At 40.4% G+C, this 5,836-nt stretch overlaps 1 long non-coding RNA gene across 1 annotated transcript; it reads right to left on the bottom strand.

Moving 5' to 3' along the window:
• Nucleotides 1-2,055: 2,055 nt before the first annotated feature.
• Nucleotides 2,056-4,336, bottom strand: LOC119475030. Its single transcript, XR_005203714.1, has 3 exons — nucleotides 3,925-4,336; nucleotides 2,772-2,774; nucleotides 2,056-2,122 (listed from the first exon to the last, which is right to left on the bottom strand). It is a non-coding gene; the product is annotated as an uncharacterized LOC119475030 (long non-coding RNA).
• Nucleotides 4,337-5,836: the final 1,500 nt, after the last annotated feature.

The raw sequence follows: 5,836 nt of genomic DNA, 5'->3' as shown, positions 1-5,836 counted from the left end.
CCTCCCAAATTTAGGTCGCTATACAAAAATCCGGGGAAGTAAAGGGAAGTAAACAAGTTGCCATTGCTGCGGTGGCGCCTCCCTAGAATATGCGCTATGTTTGAATGCAAGATGTCCTAAGAAGTGTACAATTTTCTACTTTTACCTTTACTTTCTACGCAACGTTGTGAACCTAACCTAATGACCGCAGAGTAAACATCACTCAGTTGAAATCACAAACTGAACACGTACAAAGTGGCTTTTAACCGTGTTAACTGGTGACTCTTGCTCGTGGTGACGGCAGCTGTGTCCTCATAAAAACCTTAAATCTTACTTTAATCAATTTTAATATAGGCTACTTATCTGTGTTTATAAGGGTTTCTACGCCAACCATTTATGTAAGTTACTATGAGCAACCACAGATGCATTCGGCTTAAAGTTCAACACAAATTCATCAGTTAACACGGTTAGCAGACACGGACTTGCCACCGCAGTATCCTGATCGTTTCACATAGCCAATTACATATTTCTCAAATTTGGGAACACTCGTCCACATTTACGAGGACCTGGCTCCATCACATCTGCCGCTGATATATACAGTAGGTACAGTATTTGGCGATCATTGGAGCAAAGTAACCTACAGTTTTATCTGATCACTAGCTGATTTTTACTTTGTTGGACTGGAAGCTGAAACTGGACTGATCTTGTTTAAATCTGATTTATTGAAGCTCATACAGACAATTAATGGTACAAAAACAGTTTGGTTGAAAATTAAATGAATCTCCACTGTGTGTTGTGATATCATATAGCATAGATGCTATGGAGACTCATTACGGGCACAGTGCAGGAGACCTGATGTAATTGGCGTTGCTACGACCACTTATAGCTGTTGATTGTAAGACTGCTGTGGAAGAAAGTCTGTCATTTTCTTCCAGCTGTGGTAGACCTTAATGCTGAAACATTATTCGGTAAAACTGATTTGCTAAAATGCATGTGCACCTACACAATGTGACACATTACCACTCAGCAAAGTGTACAGTAGCACAGTGTGCAATGGCATACTACAGTGTATACAATAGCACAGTGTGCAAGTTACAATTTCTTTTCTAAAATTAAATTAAATGAGGTAGTAAAAAAGTGTGCGTAGGGAGGAGGTCAATGTGGACGGTTGGGTCCAAAAAACACAGGACTTTCACCTAGGAAACTCGTGTTTGTGTCCTGTGTGAAACCAAAAGTCAACGTTTACTTATTTTAAGTTACGTACCACTACGTAACGTTATTACGCTGCGTACATAATGTAGCCTACGTAACTCCATAACAAACGTACTTATTTGAAACCAAATCACAATCTTTTCCTGAACTTAACTGTGTAATTTCCTGTGAAAAAAGAAGCTTATTTTGAAAAAAACGTGCATAAATGTAACGCAAAACTGACGCTAGAGGGACACCTAGAGTGTCATAGCACTGACCAAGCTGTCGTATTAATTAACGAGTTGGGAGTGAGAAACATGTTGAAAATATCATATGTAAAAATCAGCTGCTATGTTTCTTTCCATAGACAATGTGGACAGTTATCATTTGGACTATTTCTTAAAGACAAAACGGTTCTAAAATGAATTTTTAGAGGCATGAATTAAATATAGCCCAACGCTCTTCCTTTTTATATTAAAATTTTCAAACTAAGACTAAGCACAGTTCGAGTCCGACAACATCAGTCCTGATGCTGCGTACTACAGATGTTTGGCTTTAGAGACACGGAGCGAGTAGAACAATAAACCCAACCGTGGCTTGGGATAATATGTAAATGATCAATATTTCTAATTGCAGAGAGGAATGATTGCCATGATTATGTTGACTCTCTAATGAGTCCACCTGTTGGCATCACGCAGAAAACAATTTTCCACTTGAAGAGACATAGCGTATGTAAACTCTCATAAAATGTAAAACCCAATGGAAGGTCTGCTGCTGTGCTCTGGCAGCTGCAGCCTACAATTATGCAGCATCCGGCGATAACTTGAATACCAATCTGACAAAACAGTGCCTTTCCTCCAAAGAAACAGGACGCTATTTTATTCTAAAAAAAAAAGTTATACAGCACCTACAGCGTTTGTTTCTATAACTATGAATTCATTGAAATTTGAAACTGAGACTCCCAAACCGAAGTAACTGGTGTTGCATTTATTAGATATGTTTGGAGGACTGAAGGGAATATAAAAAACCTGTGAAGTTTGATACCTGGTTTATAAAGTCTGGAGGAGCCTACTGTAACCCCGCTGCTTACTTCAAAGGCTTGTCCTGAAATTCAGGAGGACAGTTATTGATCCAATCCCTCAATGAATCGGGAATTGATAAGTGGACACTTCAGAATGCACTTTTATGTCTTCTCACTTTGAAGCTCTCCACTCCCATCTTTCTGGGGGGATGTTATTCTACGCAACGCCTCTTTAATGTTTGAAACCCACACTCCTGCTTGGTTTCACCAGCGCTTCATTCTCGTGAGGCATATTGGGGGGAATCCTTGTTGTATGTATGTAAATGTAAATTAGTTGACAAAAGGGCACCTTTTCTTTCGTTTCAAATGAACAGGTCCCGGGGCAGGATCGGGTCAGGTGTAGTGAAAGGAGAAGCCCCGGTCTCCTCCCTTTATTGTCCCGCACTCCCTGCCAAACCATCATTCTCCATATCCCACAAGGGCCTCTCTCTAACCCTCAACATCTGTCCCACTTTACCACTCTGATGGTAGAGACACGGCTAGTATGACGGGCACACTGCAGCACTGTGCACGGTTTTACAAACTGCTTCCAGACGTCTCAAAGTGCTGTCATCTGTAATTTTGCGCATTTACTCGTTCAATTTATTTGTCCGCACTCTTGCTACAACTAATCACAGGTGTGTTTGCACCATCTCTGTGAGAATATTTATGTGGGTAAAACACATGAAAGTAAAACACTGTTTAGAAGTGAAATATTTTTAATTACAAGAGCTGTTTTCTATCCATCTTGTCCCTGGCAACGCACTTATTCTGACTGTCATTGCGAAGCGCTGCTTTTTGTCTTTAAACTTTTCACAGCTGGTGGAAGAAAAAAAAAAAAAAAAAAAAAACTGGAGGTCAATTTAAATAGCCGTAGTGCTACACGTAAAGGGAAACACCCGCAGTAGACGTGCAACACTGTGGTGCCATGTAAGAGATCATAAACTCATGTAAGTCAAAAACAGGATGCTATATATTTTCTGAAGGATGTTTGGGGCAGCTAGAACATTATAATTGCACGCCAGTTTTCCCTTTGGGAAAAAATACCTTTCCCCATATGTGGCAGTGATAAAGTATAGGTTTCTCTTGTCTGGCAAGAAAGGTATATCTGCCCTCTAACTAGACAAGGGGGAGCAGAGGAGAGAGAGAGAGAGAGACAGGGAGGGACGGATATATAGAGACAGACAGGAAAAGAGAAAGAGAGGGGATCCAAACCACTGTCTGTACAGTTAGTGGGTCTGGGGTGATTGCATGAGGGGCAGCAGGGAGCTCCATTTACATTGTAGCTGCAGAATAAAAAGCAGCTTTGGTTTGTCAGTTTTCTGACTAGCGTCATGAACCGGGAGATGCCCATGGCTGCTCGTTCTACTTCAACGCTGTTCAATACCTGCCATCCTCACCCTTCTCCTCGTCAAAGAGAGGAATACACACACATGCACACACACACACACGCACACACAAACGGGGTCCCTCTGGTGTGTTTGTGTTTCTGTTTGTGAGCATTTGTTCCGAATCAGGCACCTGGCATCTTTTGGGAGAGCAGGCTTCACCGATGAGGCCCCCTGGACTGTCATATGTCTGGATGCAGACCAATACCCATCACGGCAAACTGATCAAAAGCAAAGGAAAAGTACAAACCTTGAACTTCACAGTCCAATATGCATCCCTCATGCTTATTATATTCACACACTAACAAAAAAAAACACGCGCACACACACAGGGACTCGCAGCGTGTAACCATATGAATACCTCTCCGCTGATCAAATATTCCAGAAAGCAATTTTTTCCCTTGTTTTCAGCTACAATTGAAATTCACTGCAGGTTAAATTGGACCCTCACTCCAGACTGCTGTAATACCCCATAGTAGGTATAATCAAAGTAATTACAACAACACGCAGGTGTTCCACGCCGCACGCCACTGAACACGGCACATGTCAGTGACAGAGGATGGAGTAAACATCTCTGGTAAAAAAAAAACTAATTCAAATCAAGTGTCATTATGGCTACTTTATCGACAGACAGTGAGTGCACAAACAAATGGCATTTTTTGTCATCTAGTGCTTAACATGGACATTTTATGCTCCGTCTGTTCACGTTGCTTTGCTTCCACTTTTCAATTATGATAATCCGAATCTGGTAAAGTGAATTATACAGGAAAGACATGATGTTTTTTAAGCTCTTCGGCAGATAAAAAAAAAAGAGAGGGAGATTGAGTACACTATAAGAAACGCAGATAAGCTCTCTCACTCGGGCAGCAACTAACGATTATTTTCATTGCCGATTAATCTGTTGATTATTTTCTCGATTAATCGATTAGTTGTTTGGTCAATGTATGAAAATGGTGAAAAATGTCCATCAGTGTTTCCTAAAGCCTAAGATGATGTCCTCAAAACTCAAAGATATTCAGTTTACTGTCATAGAAGAGTAAAGAAACTAGAAAATATTCACATTTATGAAGCTGGAATCAGAGAATTTAGACTTTTTTTTCCTGAAAAAATGACTCAAAACAATTATCAAAATAGTTGGTTATTAATTCAATAGTTGACAACCAGGGTCTGAAATTAGCACCCGCCATCTGCCAAATGCGGGTAAATTGTTGGCAGTGGCAGGTAAAATCTTCAGGCCATCCGCCACTTTGGCAGGCAGGGAAAACGGCAGGGATGGGAATAGAAAACCGGTTCCTAGTTGTCCGATTCCTTTGCATCTCATGCCTCTGTGACTATCCATTCCTGCTCAAATCTTTCCGACAGTTACGCATTCACAATGACGCATTCGCATGCTGTATCATGTTTCAGTTTGATTGGGACCGGAGCCACGGCAGAGAGGGAAAAAAGCATTCAAAAGTGTGGCGCTACTCCTACTAAACCTGAGGGGACGCACCCTATTTTTTCCCCTGATATTTCTTCACTGTGAACAACAAAGCCGTGTTGAAACCGACAGGAGGAGAGCTAGTAACATTACCTGTTAGAAGCCTGCTAAATAACGGAGCTAGTAACGTTAACGGAGGTGCCATTGAGTTATTGTTATGAGGCGTTCAAGTTCTGCTCAGTAAAAATGACTATTGGGCAAAGATAAATTACAATGTTATCATGATGTGTTCAAATGTAATCTCGTAAAATGTAGTTTTTGGCGAGAAACCTGAATAAATCCAGTTGTTTGAAGGAGATGTTTTGACAGCAATATAAATAGAGAGGGAATTATTACCTGTTTAACTTCTTAACACTGGCTCTAGCTTCTTTTTAATCAGAGCAAATATCTATATAATCATAATAATTTGAATTGTTTGTTTTATGCAGACAACCACTATAGATGACAATAGCTGTACAGTACAGTACTGTGTACAATTACCCTCCCAACCAGGAAAAATACGGCTCCCCGGAAGCTATCCTGTCATTCAAACACTGTAATTGACCATGCACATAATGTTTTTTATGTAAAATATATTGATCATTCAATGAAATCATATCTAAAATGTTATTCCTTCATGTAGTGCACACATGCCACAGTGGCAGGCAGTGAAAAAAGTTAATTTCAGACCCTGTTGACAACTAATCGATTAATCGTTGCAGCTCTATCTCTCACATCAAAATCCCTTGCAATTGCATT

The sequence above is a fragment of the Sebastes umbrosus genome, chromosome 16, assembly GCF_015220745.1.
Source record: "Sebastes umbrosus isolate fSebUmb1 chromosome 16, fSebUmb1.pri, whole genome shotgun sequence".
In the NCBI taxonomy this organism is placed as follows: Eukaryota; Metazoa; Chordata; class Actinopteri; order Perciformes; family Sebastidae; genus Sebastes; species Sebastes umbrosus.
This window is presented reverse-complemented; position numbering and strand designations above follow the sequence as displayed.